The following is a 14,670-nucleotide window of genomic DNA, read 5'->3' as shown; positions in this document are numbered from 1 at the left end:
CTTTATTCAAATCAGCCTTTCCTTGGAGGATTAGTAAGTACCACTTATTGACGGGAATTATCATGTGATGTTAATAAGTTTAATAAAATTATTTCATCTGAAAAGATTGTCTGCCTCTCTATGCTGTAGGCAGATGCAAAATTTATTTATTTATTTTAAAGATTTTATTTATTTATTCATGAGAGACAAAGAGAGAGAGAGAGGCAGAGGGAGAAGCAGGCTCCCAACGAGCAGGGAGCCCGATGCGGGACTCGATCCCAGGACCCTGGGATCATGACCTGAGCCAAAGCCAGATGCTTAACCATCTGAGCCACCCAGGCGCCCAGCAGATGCAAAATTTAAACCCTACTTGAAACATTTGCAGGTTTGTAACCAATCCGGGAGGAAGACCTTCCTCTGCCCTGTGGTCCTTCTAGCTGGACTTAGAATCAAATTGACAAAAGACAGGTTAACAGGAGAAGATCAAATTTAATAGGCATATTTAGGGGGAATCCACACAGACAAGAGATTCCAAAGACAATGAGGCAATTTGAAGCTTACGTGAGCTAAGGAAAAAAGTAGGGGCCTGAGGACACAGAGAAAAAAATTCATCAGCCAGAAGATGAAAGGAGATGTTTGGAAAAACAAGATGTTCTATTATGTAGATGAGTTCCTAAAGGGAGCCTCTGTTAGTACTTCTCTTCCTGTTGCAGTCTCTCCTTTCCAATGTAAATTTAGGCAGTTATGGGGAGGCAGAGCACCTTTGCTGCATCTGCTGGATTTCTGTTACTCTTAACTCGAAATAATCTTTATGCCAAAGAGGCACATTTTGGGGCAGCCTGCCCTGGGCCCCTACAAAGCCATGTCCAAATTTCCCGAGACCTAAGACAAAGTACTTCCCTCCTAAAATCAGAAATCTACTTGTCCAAGTTCAGGACTTCTCCCTCCAATCAGTTATGACTTCCTCCTCAAACCTGGACACAGGCTGGCAAATGAAAATGAACATTCCAGAGATGGGTCTGCAAAGTCAAAATGTATCACAATGGTACACCAGAGTTTGCTGTTTGAAAAATGATAAATCATTTTCTATTGTGAACCAACTACTTCATAATTTATTTGCTAAGATTGAGATTTTAAGCACTGAGGTGTTTTTTTTTTATACTGGCTATTCTTAAATAGGGACTATGATATATTTACCTATTACTGGACTATTTACTACTATTTAACAATCATAAAAGAGCTATCATTTCTTGAGACTCTGTTATATTCCAGGCCCTTTAGAGATGCTTTTATGTACATTATCTAGTTTAATCCTCTCCGTGACCCTCCGAGGCAGGCTTTCACCATTCCATTTTATGTAGAGGAGAAACCAAGATTTAGCCCACTCCGCACAGTAGCTTAACCTGGGGCTACTTCAGGCAGACAGACCCCTTCTTTAATAACTGCTCTCTCCCCAGAAGAGGGTTTTACCTTAGACCAAAAATGCCCAAACTGAGCACCAAGGCACTCTGGATACTGCAGCAAATTCACAAGGGCAACTTAGGTTATTTCAAAGTTTTGAGGGAAACACAGTGTAGTCAACACGTTGGAAAATGCTGAATTACAAACCAGAATTCAGTTTTAATGTTAGATCACATTACACGCCTATCAATGACATCATACACATCTTTGCAAAACCTGGGTTTTCAGTGAATGCTGTGATAAAAAGCAAGTGCTACAGAAAAATTAACGTGGAACAGGAAATGAGAGTGGTGGTATCCAATTTAGTCCCAAGATTTAGGAATTAGTACAGGCACACACAGCCTGCTTGTAATTGGAGTTCTTTAAGAATGATATAACAATATTTTTTTCTCTCAGTTTATGTGTACTATTTTTCTAAAAATAACTTCTATGTTGTTAGGACATACATACTTAGTAAGTTGTTTGAACCTAACTGTGGTGAACTACTTAAAATTAGGGGCACTGTGGAAAGAGCCAAGATGTCCATCGACAGATGAATGGATAAAGAAGATGTGGTATATATATACAATGGAATATTATGCAGCCATCAAAAGGAATGAGATCTTGCCATTTGCAACGACGTGGATGGAACTGGAGGGTATTATGTTGAGCGAAATAAGTCAAACAGAGAAAGACATGTATCATATGACCTCACTGATATGAGGAATCCTTAATCTCAGGAAACAAACTGAGGGTGGCTGGAGTGGGGGGGTGGGGTGGGAGGGATGGGGTGACTGGGTGATAGACACTGGGGAGGGTAAGTGCTCTGGTAAGCGCTGTGAATTGTGCAAGACTGTTGAATCTCAGATCTGTACCTCTGAAACAAATAATGCAATATATGTTAAGAAGAAAAAAAAGAAGAAGAAGAAGGTAGCGGGAGGGGAAGAATGAAGCAGGGGAAATCAGAGGGGTAGACGAACCATGAGAGACGATGGACTCTGAAAAACAAACAGGGTTCTAGAGGGGAGGGGGGTGGGAGGATGGGTTAGCCTGGTGGTGGGTATTGAGGAGGGCACATTCTGCATGGAGCACTGGGTGTTATGCACAAACAATGAATCATGGAACACTACATCTAAAACTAATGATGTAATGTATGGGGATTAACATAAGAATAAAAAAAAAAGTCAACAACTCAAAAAAAATAAATCTATATTTTTAATAGTTAAAAAAAAAAATTAGGGGCACTGTGAAAAAATTACTAAGATACTAAGGGAGCCATGAACCAAGTTTAGGAATCTTTTGCCTTAATCAAGAAGTGATGGAGTTGTGCAAGATTCTCTGGGAGAGCTGTGTGACCCTGCAAAAGTAACTTAAAACAAAGTCCAAAACACAAACATAATAACCAGGAAAAGAAGAATTTGGATTAAAACCATTTTTAAAGGTTGCTCTCTCTGTCGGCTTGATCCTTCAAATCCCACACAATGTTCCCCTGGATAATTTGTATTTTAAAAAAAAAGTTCAAACACATGCACACAAATTACTGTTTTTCTCATTCTTAGGGATTCAAGCAAAGCTTTTAAAAATTATAGCCTCCAAGCTATGTCGGAAGAGACTGGGCTTCCCTTGTACAGACAGAACACACCCGCAGAGCCTGTGCCAAGGAAACCTGGGGAAAACCTTGGAAAGACAGACTGCCTCACCCCAGTACTTTGAGACTGTCAGCTTTTTTGTGGTTTGCATCCTACTCTCAATATCCTGCTTTTAAGTTCAATAAGAATGCTCCAGGTTATTGTGGAAATGCTGGTTTGTGAAATGCTTTCACAGAGCTATTTATGTAGCATATGATGTGTGAAAGCAAGGAAAAAAAATTAACACAAGCCCAACCAATGGTTCCTTGCAGGAAGAAGGAGGGCTGGAATGCCATGGGGAGAGTTACTGGGGGCCTCCAAGGTCCTGGGGATGCTCCAGTTCTTCAGCTAGGTAATGGGTACTTGAGTGTGTGGGTTCTATTCTCATTCTTTACATTGAAAATGTAGTTTGATACTTTGTGCAGGTATATTTCACAGTAGGAATAGGGAGACCTGAATTCCTATATGGTAGGTCCTCAGGAGTTGAAAGTATGCATTGTCTCCATGCTGAATTGAATCACTAGCCATTAGCCTTTACTTGGGAGTAAATGCTTAGCCAGAGGGCTCTGGAGACGCTGACAGGTTTAAATGGGAAGTTAAAGTTAATTTTTGGTACAATCACTGAAAAACAAAGAGTTAACAAATGAACATTTCTCTTAATATATATTTTTTTCTCTTAAAAAATATATATTTATGCTTTTATTTAAGTAATCTCTACCCAATGTAGGGTTCCAACTCACAACCCTGAGATCAAGAGTCATATGCTCCTCTGACTGAGCCAACCAGGCGCCCCATTAAACGAGCATTTCTTTATCACCCTTGGTCCATACCTTCCAACAATGTGCAGCTAGTTGTTTTATGGTGTCTTATTCTTCTTCACCCTCTCCAACTCTCCCCTCCCCACTTATGACCAAAAGGGCAGAAAACTCTTCCAATTTTAATTTATATCCCTAATTAAAAAAAAAAAATTCACTTGCCATATGCTAAGCACCTGCTAGGGATGGCAGAAGGAAGTTAAACATGTATGGTTGCACCTCCTACGTGCAAGAACAACAGGTTGCTATTGCTATTCTAGGGATGGGAAATATCTCCTCAAAGACAATCAGTGTACTTGTGCACTACTCTGGACCCAGGTGTGTTTGTCTTCATTGCCAAGTTCTTTCCACTTACACTGGCCTAGTAGACATGACCTAAACATGAATGAATATTGTCATCCAACAGGTTCACAAAAAGGATGCCTAACATTCAAGAGCACCATGACAAGCATTTTACTTCCATCACTTCATTTAATTTCCACGATACTACTGAATTATGTCTAATACACTCAGTTTACAGTTTTAAAAACTAAGTTTAATGAAATGGATTTTCCAGGCTGGTCCAAGCGCAGAGGTGTTTACAATTAATTGATCACAGCCAGTTACGGATTTCTTTGTTCCTTCTCCACTCCCACTGATTCACTTGACTAGCAGAAGGAAGGAAAGAAGGAAGGAAGGAAGGAAAAAAGAAGTGGAGTTTCCAAAGTCACACACCTAACAAGTGGTGGAACCAAAACAGTCTCATAACCCCAAAGCAGATCTCCACCATTGAACCATCTCACTGTACTGCAGGGAAAACATTCTTGACCAGCTTTATGAAATTCAAGCCCCTCTCCTGTCACAAATAATGCTCCACACGTCCCCTCACGCTCCCCAAATCTACCGGAAGCACCACACTTAAATCCCCAAGACAAGTGTCGGTAAACTGGTGTCTGCACTCAAACCAACGTGCCTCGCTTCCTCTGCCCCGGCCCTGGGAGGTGCCACTTGCTAACTCTTCACAGAGCCTAATTCCAGCCAGGGCGGATCTCTCCGGGGCAGGAGTCCAGCCCCCACCCTCCCGGGTCTGCGCCCCTTTGCAGTCCTCAAAGGGGTAAGAGGAGGGGGCAGGCTGCTGGCGCGTCCGAGCCGAACCCGGTGACTCTGAGGCCGGCCCGCAGGCCCGGGGGCGGCGGAGAGCGCAAGGCGACCAAAGGGGACCCTCCTTTACTCCCGCAGGCCACCAACCACCGCAACCGGGAGACATACCTGGGGACCCCCGCCCCCCCCACCACTTTCTTTAAACTCTGAGCTCACTGGAGAAAGAGGAGGGGGACAAGCCGAGACGACAAAGTTCGCCACCCCCACCCAAAGTTCTATACTCTAGGGAGGCAAGTGAAGCAAAGCGGTAAGAGAGGTGCCCCAGGAAGACCCCCTCCGGTCCCGGCTTTCCGGAGGCCGCAGGAGAGGGGGCAACGCGCTCCCTCTGGGTCTCCTCCCCCAAGCAGAAGGCGCCCTGGGGGCACCGACGGAGCAGCGCCCCCACCTCCGACACCGTTCTCCCCGGCCGGGAGGCCCCCCGGGAGTGGGGGACGTCGGCCCTCAGACGAAGAGGGGTCTCGAAGGAACCCAGCTAGGTCGCACCGTACCTTTTTCTCGCGCGCCGGACGTCCGCGCCGCAGGGACCGCTGCCGGCGACAGAGTTGGGGGCGAGGGCAGACGACCGGGAAGGGTTCCCGCAGGCTCCGGCGGCCCCTGGGCCTCGGCGCCGCCCAGCGCCGCGCCTCCAGCCGCCCGCTCGCCAGGCTGCGCTGCCGGCTCCCGCAGGTTACCTGTGGCCGAGCTCGCCGCGCCCGCCGCCCGCACGGCCCAGGCCCCGCCCCGGCCGCGCCTCCTAAACTGAGGCCGCAGCGCCGCACAGCGGCCTGCGCCCGACATGGCGGGGACCTGTGGGAGGCGGGGCCCGAAGGCCCCGGGGCAGCCCCTGGGGCCTCCCTGGGCTGCAGGCCGCTGCCAGCTGGGGCCGGGGTCCCTTCCTTGTCCGCCCGGGAGGCCTCCTTCTGAAGACTGGGAGGGAGGGGGGCTGCGGTGTGGTGAGCTTTTCCGGGCACGGGTCGCCAGGAGGTTTACTGGGCCGGGGGGAGAAGGGAATTGGGAGGAGAAAACCATGCCTCACCCTGTGGCCAAATGGATATTTCAGTATATTCTTCGTTCATTCTCTTAACTGGAATGGCTCAGTGGGAGCTCAACAGTGATGAATGAGGCAGATTCATTAGAGAGCTGGAAAGGGTAAGGAAGCCCCTATTCCAAAGACCTTGTCTGTAAGTAGCTTGTCAGAACCATCCCATATGACACAGACAAAAGCATTGAGCATTCCTGACTCCTATATTCAAATCACACTTTACACACCATTAACTTGGTCCATTTTTGTCTGTTTTTCACAGTTACTTCTTCAGCACCTAGAAGAGTTCCCTGAAGATAGTGAGCATTCAATAAAGTATTATCGAGTGAATGCGTGAATGAATGGAACCTCATTCAGCCTTCTGAAGAAACATGACTGCTAACTGCTGCCCAAACACAGCAGGAGGGCGAGATGAAACCCTAGAATGGAGTCTCAGTCTTACCTGAGGTTTGGGACAAGCTTATTTTGAACCTGATTTTGCTGATCTGTTTTGAAATAGGCCTGGTTTCCATAGGCAAAGAAACGTGATGATCTCCGTTTTCTTAATATATTTGTCTCCCTCGCTCTTTCAGGGAGCATTAGGTAGGAGAGATCCAAACTCACACCAGGAAAGGGTAAGAGCTTGGTTTTCCTCTACAATCTCAGAATTTCCCCACCCCATAGCCCATACCTGCAATTTTTCTTGGCAGGGTGTGAAACCTCTCCTGAGTATGCTTTGACCCTCTTCAGGTTTGTTCCCATCCCTGTCACTCTTCATCTAGAGCTGTTAGGACATGTTTCCTTTCCCTGCCCTTTGGTAGCTCTGGATTTCTCTCCGGGCAAGTCACCAGAAAATTACAGGTGAACCCCCGAAGTCAAGATATGTATGCATGACTTTTCAACCTGATCATTTCTTTCTTATATGTTTCCAGATTAAAGAGTTTTCTTAGCCATTCCCCTGAATGAACTTCCAGAAATAAAGAGTGCTCCCTTCCTCTGAGAGGCCTTTAGAACACCACCATAAAGTCGAAATGAGATGGAGTTTTAAGTTACATTTGTGGGCAGTCAGAGCAATCACACATTAATTCTGCTGAAAGGAACAGAAAACTGGCCCATAAAACATGTGAATGCTCCTGGAAGCCAACTGGTCTGTAATTATTCCTAGTGGGAATTCCTGGCAGAGGGACCTCATGAGAGCCAAAGCGGACAGTGGGTGAGCTGCTTGGAGATCTTGTTTGCTTATCTCCATGTGGGCACACAGTCTTTGGAAAACTAATGAAAAGAGACTCTAAACCTCCCTCTATATGAGGAAGGCTCCCAGCCTACAGTTCCATTCTTGTACCTCTGTTCAGCTCAATCAAAGCCAGCCTCATAGATCCACCTCACTACATCCTCTTTCTGCCTCATGAGAAAAAAGTCTGTTCTGCCAATGATAGTTTTCCCTGCGTTCTGAGAATATAACCTGCTCTGATTGCCAGCAACATTTCCTTAATGAGTTGGCTGCACTAGCTGTCTTTCATGTCATTAGCTTCACTTCATCCTTCAGCCCACCATTCCAGCTTCTAACCCTGCCACTCCCTGAAACTGCCCTTGCTAAGGCTTCTACCCGGGAAACCTTCCATGTGCCTCTCCATGATCATATCCTCCTTCTCCTCTAGAGGAAACCACCATACTAAATTTTGGATTATCTTTTTTGGCTTTCAGCTTGGAGCAGGTGAAGGTGCAACTCACTTCAGTCATCCCAAATCCAGGTTCATCTGACACCAGCTGCGTCCACCATGACGCCTAAGTTTGACCCCAATGAGACCAAAGTTGTATACCTGTGGAGAAGTCAATGCCACGTCTGACCTGGCCCCCAAGATCGACCCCCTGGCTCTGTCTCCCAAAAAGGTTGGCACCTGTAATTGAAAGGATCTGAGGATTACAGTGAAACTGACTATTTAGGACAGACAGGCCCAGATTGAAGTAGTACCTTCTGCCTCTGCCCTGATTATCAGAGCCCTCAAGGAACTGCCAAGAGACAGAAAGAAGCAGAAAAACATTAAGCACAGTGGAAATACCACCTTTGATGAGATTGTCAACATTGCCCAACATATGCAGCACTGATCCTTAGCCAGAGAACTCTCTGGAACCATTAAAGAGATCCTAGAGACTGCCTGGTCTGTGGGCTGTAATGTTGGTGGCCACCACCCTCATGAAATAGACGACATCAACAGTGGTGCAGTGAAATGCCCAGCTGGTTAAAAACTACAAAGGAAACATTTCAAAGGAAATATTTCAATGAAGGATCATTTGACAACCAAAAAAAAATGTTGCCTGTGTGTATTAATAATTCTCTTATCACAAATATATATATCCCTAAACACAACATTGTACAGTTTTGCCTAGTTTTGAACTTTTTTTGTAAATGGAATCATTCTGGGGGAGCCTAGGTGGCTCAGTCAGTTAAGTGACCAACTCCTGATTTCAGCTCAGGTCCTGATCTCAAGGTTTGTAAGATTGAGCCCCGTGTAGGGCTCTGCGCTCAGCAGGCAGTCTGCGCGTGCGGGCGTGCTCTCTCTCTCCCGCTCTCTCACTAAAATAAACAAATCTTAAAAAAAAAAAAAAAGGAATCATTCTACATTCTTCCTATGCATCTTGCTTTTCTCACTCAGCATTCTGTTTCTGAGATTCAGCTATTTAATTTCTCTGCTATATAGTGTTTCATTGTAAGAAGATACCACAATTTATTTATCTAGTCTACTTTTGGACATTGTGTTAGCTCCAGTTTTTGCTGTTGCAAAGAGTGTTGCTATGAACACTCAAATATTTCTCCTGATACATGTGTGTAAGAGTTTTCAGGATTATTATCTAGAAGTGGAATGGTTGGGTCTTAAGGTATGTATGTGTTCAAATTTACTAGGTAATGCCAGATTGTTTTGTGTTTTTTTTTTTTTTTAAGATTTATTTATTTGAGAGAGTGTATGTGAGCAGGGAAGGGGCAGAGAGAGTGGGAGAAAGAGGATCCCAAGCAGACTCCACGCTCAGCATCAACCCAGGGCTCCATCTCATGACCCTGAGATCATGACAGAAGCCGAAATCAAGAGCCCACCAATGAACTGACTGAGCCACCCAGGTGCCTCACCAAACTGTTTTCTAAACCAGTTGTATCAATTCTCATTCCCATCAGCAATGTGTTGAAGTTCCCCTTCCTCCACCTCTTTGGTTTGTGTGTGTGTGAAATTATTACTTATTATGGTTGTGATTTATTTTTCCCCAATTACCAGTGCAATTGAACATCTTTAATATTTAATAAATTTTCTTGTTCTCTCTTTTGTTAATTTGCTGTTTCATATAATTTTTTTAAGCTTTTATTTATTTATTTGAGAGAGAGAGACAAAGAGAGCACAAGCAGAAGGAGAGGCAGAGAGAGAGGGAGAAGCAGACTCCCCGCTGAGCAAGGAGCCATTGCTCCATCCCAGGATTCTGGAGATCACGACCAGAGCCAAAGGCAGATGCTTAACCATCTGAGCAACCACGGCGCCCCTGTTTCATGTATTTTGAGAAATCCTTCCTGACCCTGAGGTATAAAAATATTCTTCCATATTTTCTTCCAAAAGTTTTAAAGTTTTAGGACACCTGACTGGCTCAGTCAGTAGAGCATGCAACTCCTGATCTCGGGATTGTGAGTTCAAGCCCCACATTGGGTGTAGAGATTACTTTAAAAAATAAAATCTTGGGGCGCCTGGGTGGCTCAGTTGTTAAGCGTCTGCCTTGGGCTTGGGTCATGATCCCAGGATCCTAGGATCAAGCCCCGCATCGGGATCCCTACTCCGCGGGAAGCCTGCTTCTCCCTCTCCCACTCCCCCTGCTTGTGTTCCCTCTCGCTGTGTCTCTCTCTGTCAAATAAATAAATAAAATATTTATAAATAAATAAATAAATAATAAAATAAAAAATAAAATCTTAAAAAAAAGTTTTAAAGTTTTGCCTTTCACGTTTAAGTCCATATTCCATCTGAAATTCATTTCTCCTCTCATTTGCAATGCCAAAGCTATCTTGTAATGAATTTCCATGTATGCTTGAGTCTGTTTTGGGTTCTCTATTTTGTTCCATTTGCCTATTCCTTTTTTTTCCATTTGCCTATTCCTGTGCTAGTACTATACTGCCTGAAAATTGGTGGTTTTTTAATTAAATCTTGATTTCTGATCATAGAAGTCCTAGCCTGATCTACTTCTTTTTCATAAGAAATCTCAAGTATTCTTAGCTCTTTTCTCTTCCATAAACATTTTAGGATTAGCTTCTCTGGCTCTATGAAAATTTTGTTATTTGTTTTTTAATTTTTTAATTTTTAATTTTTAAAAATTTTTAAAAGATTTTATTTATTTATTTGACAGAGAGACACAGCGAGACAGGGAACACAAGCAGGAGGAGTCAAAGAGGGAGAAGCAGGCTTCCCACGGAGCAGGAAGCAGCCACCTAGGCGCCCCTAATTTTTTAATTTTTTAAAGTAAACTCTATGCCACATGTGGGGCTCAAACTCACAACCCAGAGATCAAGAGCTGCATACTCTAATGAGCCAGCCAGGCACACTTCCATGAAAATTTTGTGATCCTGATTTGAAATCATAGAGAATCTATATGGCAGGTGGCATTTTTTATTCACGATTGTTCTCTTCCTACCTCGCCATGCTTTCCTGTAGTGGTGTAGACTCCTCTGCCCCACTGGTTTGGGGCTTGGGTGACTTGCCTTGACCAACACCATGTTGGAGCAAAAGCTTTAAATATGTTGTGTACTTTAGTGCTTCTCTGGCCCTGCTTTTCTCACCTTGAGCTTTTGCCCTGTACCATGAGAATATGCCACAAAGATTGGCTGCCTCTTTAACTGGGATCTCAGTATGAGAAAACACATGGAATCCTACAGAGCCCAGTATGGCTACAAGTTGTCTGCAGCCCACATGTAATGGGAGCAAGAAATAAATTGTTTGCTGCTACTGCAATTTGGAGAGAATTAACATCTTTACACTGTTGAGTCTTCCTATCTATGAACACATTTGACATGTCTGTCCATTTACTTAGAATTTTAGTGACTTAAAACATTTTTAGAACTTTTCATTTTCTGGGGCACCTGGGTGGCTCAGTTGGTTAAGTGTCTGCCTTTGGCTCAGGTCATGATCTCAGGGTCCTGGGAACAAGCTCTCTGCTCAGTGGGGAGTCTGCTTCTCCCCCTCCCTCTCTCTCTGTCTCAAATAAATAAATAAATAAAATCTTTAAAAAAAGAACTTTTCATTATCTGAGACTTATTAGTTTTTTTTTTACCATTGCAAGTGATATCTCTACCTCTAAAAGTACATTTTCTACCCTTTTTGTTGTCAAGAAAAATGCAAATATCTTTGTTTATTGAACTTACATCCAAAAACCTTGCTAAACTCTGTTATTAATTTGAGCGATTTGTAAATTTAGTTTTCTATGTACCTACAAGTAAGGATATTTTATTTCTTCCTTTCTAATCCTTATATCTTTTTTTTTTTAAGATTTTATTTATTTATTTGACAGAGAAAGAGACAGCGAGAGAGGGAACACAAGCAGGGGGAGTGGGAGAGGGAGAAGCAGGCTCCCCGCTGAGCAGGGAGCCCGATGCGGGGCTTGATCCCAGGACCCTGAGATCACGACCCGAGCTGAAGGCAGTAGCTTAACCAACTGAGCCACCCAGGCGCCCCTCTAATCCTTATATCTTTAAAAAAATTTTATTTTGAGATAATTATAGATTCATAAAAAGTTGCAATAATTATAGATTCATAAAAAGTTGCAAAAATAGTATAAAGAGGTCTGGTGTATCCTTCACCCAGGTTCTCTCAATGGTTATATTTTATATACTATAGCACAATATCAAAACCAGGAAATTAACACTGGTATAATGTGTGTGCAATTTTTTTTTTTAAGATTTTGTGTATTTGTTTGACAGAGAGAGAGAGAGAGCAAAGGAGGGGAAGTGGCAGGCAGAGGGAGAGGGAGAAGCAGACCCCCCCGTGGAGTATGGAGCCCAAAGAAGGGCTTGATCCCAGGACCCTGGGATTGTGACCTGAGTCAAAGGCAGACGCTTAACCGACTGAGCCACTGAGGTGCCCCATTGTGTGTGCAATTTTATCACATGTGTACCTTCATTTAACCATTATCGCAATCAAGATAAAGAACTATTCCATCACCACAAAGAATCTTACTCATGCTCCACACCTTCCCCTTTCCCCATACCAGCCTAACCCCTGGTAGCCACTAATCAGTTTTCCATCTTTACAATTTTGTCTGTCAAGAATGTTATATGAATGACATCATACAGAACGTGACCTTTTGGGGCGCCTGGGTGGCTCAGTTGGTTAAGAGACTGCCTTCAGCTCAGGTCATGATCCCAGGGTCCTGGGATCGAGCCCCACATCGGGCTCCCGGCTCCGTGGGAAGCCTGCTTCTCCCTCTCCCTCTCCCCCTGCTTGTGTTCTTGTTCTCGCTGTCTCTGTCTCTGTCAAATAAATAAATAAAATCTTTAAAAAAAAAAAAAGAATGTGACCTTTTGAGATTGTCTTTTTTCACTCAGTTTAAGTGCCCTAGAGATTCATCCAAGTTGTTGGCATGGTTCAATAGTTCATCTTTTTATTGCTGAGGAGTATTCCATGGTGTGGATGTACCACAGTTTGTTTAACCATTCATCTGTTGAAAAGCATCTGGGTTGTTCAGAGGTTTTGGCTATTATGAATAAAGCTGCCATGAACAATCATGTATAGGTTCTTATATAAACATGTTTTCATTTCTCTAAGTGCCCATAACGGCAATTGCTGGGTTGTATGGTAATTGCATGTTTAATTTTTTTTTTTAAGATTTTATTTATTTGACAGAGAGAGACACAGCGAGAGAGGGAACACAAGCAGGGGGAGTGGGAGAGGGAGAAGCAGGCCTCCCACCAAGCAGGGAGCCCGATGCGGGGCTAGATCCCAGAACCCTGGGACCATGACCCGAGCCGAAGGCAGACACTCAACCGACTGAGCCACCCAGGCACCCCTGCATGTTTAATTTTTAAAAAATATTTATTTACTTATTTTAGAGGAGAGGAGGAGAAGAGGGAGAGAATCTCAAGCAGACTCCACCGGGCATGGAGCCCGATGTGGGGCTCAATCACACAACCCTTGAGATCAAACCAACTGTTTTACAGAATGGCTATGTCATTTTACATGCCCACCACCAATGTATGAGAGATCCAGTTTTGGGGGTTTTTTTTTAGATTTTATTTATTTATCTGACAGAGAGAGACACAGCGAGAGAGGGAACACAAGCAGGGGGAGTGGGAGAGGGAGAAGCAGGGTCCCCATGGAGCAGGGAGCCCAATGCGGGGCTCTACCCCAGGACCCTGGGATGATAACCTGAGCCGAAGGCAGATGCTTAATGACTGAGCCACCCAGCTGCCCCATGAGAGATCCAGTTTTTCCACATCTTTGCCAGCCTTTGCTGTTATTACTATTTTTTAATTTTAGTCATTTTTTAAAAAGATTTATTTATTTATTTATTTATTTATTTATTTATTTATTTATTTATTTATGAGAGAGAGAACGAGGGTGAGAGGCAGGAGGAGGGGCAGAGGGAGAGACTCTCAAGCAGTCTCCCTATTGAGCTTGGAGCCCGATGCAAATCTTGACCTCAGGACTCTGAGATCATGACCTGAGCCAAAACCAAGAGTAGGATGCTCAAACGGCTGAGCCACCTAGGTGTCCATTTAGCCATTTTGATAGGTAGTAGTAGTATCTCATCGTTGTCCCTATAATTTGCATTTCTCTAACGGGTAATGATATTATCTATCTTTTCTTTTACAGCCTAGAGGGTTTATTTTTTATACTCATTATGCCATGAATTCATAAGAAATGGATTCCAGCAGCTCATACCCTTCTCCATTGGCTCTCACAAAGTGTGCTTCTCTAGGTGGAGCAGGCTGGTACTCCAGACGTCCAACTAACTGAGCCACCCAGGCACCCAAACAATCCCAATCCTAATGGCTTTAAAAAACAGCCATTTTAGGGGTGCCTACCTGGCTCAGTCAGTAGGGTATGTGACTCTTGATCTAAGGGTTGTGAGTTCAAGTCCCACATTGGGTGTAGAGCCTACTAAAAACAAAAATAACAACAGCCATTTTATTTGTTCATGATTCTGTGGGTTTGGCTGAGCAGGGTTCAGCTGGAATAGCAAGTCTGTATTCCATGTGGATTGGACTTGCTCATGTGGCTGCAGTGTGGGCTTGAGAATCCAAGATGGTGTCACTCACATGTCTGGCTCTTCACCTGGGATGGCTGGAAAGCTGGGGCCTCTCTTCTCTTGTGCTATGGCATCCTTCACAGCCTCCCTGTCCATGGGGCTTCTCCAGCAAGCTAGCCCAGACCTCTTTTCATGGTGGCTCTGAGCTCCAAGAAAATGAAAAAAGAAGAAGCAAAGCCTTTTATGGTCCAGTCTCAGAAGTTGCACAGCATCACCATCACTTCTACCACATTCTATTGGTTAAAGCAAGTCAAAGGGCCTGCCCAAATTCAAAAGGAGGGAAAATGGGTGGGAGGAGTGGCAAAGTCACATTTGCAAAAGGGCATGTGGGATGGTGTGGATGGTTGTGGCCATCTTATCTACCAGCAAGGGCTTTTAGAAAAGTAAACCACACATCTCA

The 14,670-nt window shown here is 44.1% G+C and overlaps 1 protein-coding gene across 7 annotated transcripts in view; it reads right to left on the bottom strand.

Moving 5' to 3' along the window:
* Nucleotides 1-5,707, bottom strand: part of ANKRD6 (ankyrin repeat domain 6) — a 185,360-nt gene extending 179,653 nt beyond the window's left edge. For 3 of the 7 annotated variants that reach the window (XM_064597869.1, XM_064597871.1, XM_064597873.1), the window contains exon 1: nucleotides 5,491-5,707. The gene's annotated coding sequence lies outside the window, so the exon portion shown is untranslated. The remainder of the gene's footprint in view (nucleotides 1-5,490) is intronic. The other 4 variants (XM_064597870.1, XM_064597872.1, XM_064597874.1 and 1 more) reach the window with 2 other exon arrangements.
* Nucleotides 5,708-14,670: the final 8,963 nt, after the last annotated feature.

This window comes from Mirounga angustirostris, unplaced genomic scaffold (assembly GCF_029215605.1).
Source record: "Mirounga angustirostris isolate CCGP_5_RB_7025 unplaced genomic scaffold, mMirAng1.0.hap1 SCAF_8, whole genome shotgun sequence".
Classification (NCBI taxonomy): domain Eukaryota; kingdom Metazoa; phylum Chordata; class Mammalia; order Carnivora; family Phocidae; genus Mirounga; species Mirounga angustirostris.
Note: the sequence above shows the minus strand (reverse complement) of the source record. Positions and strands in the feature narration are given on the sequence as shown.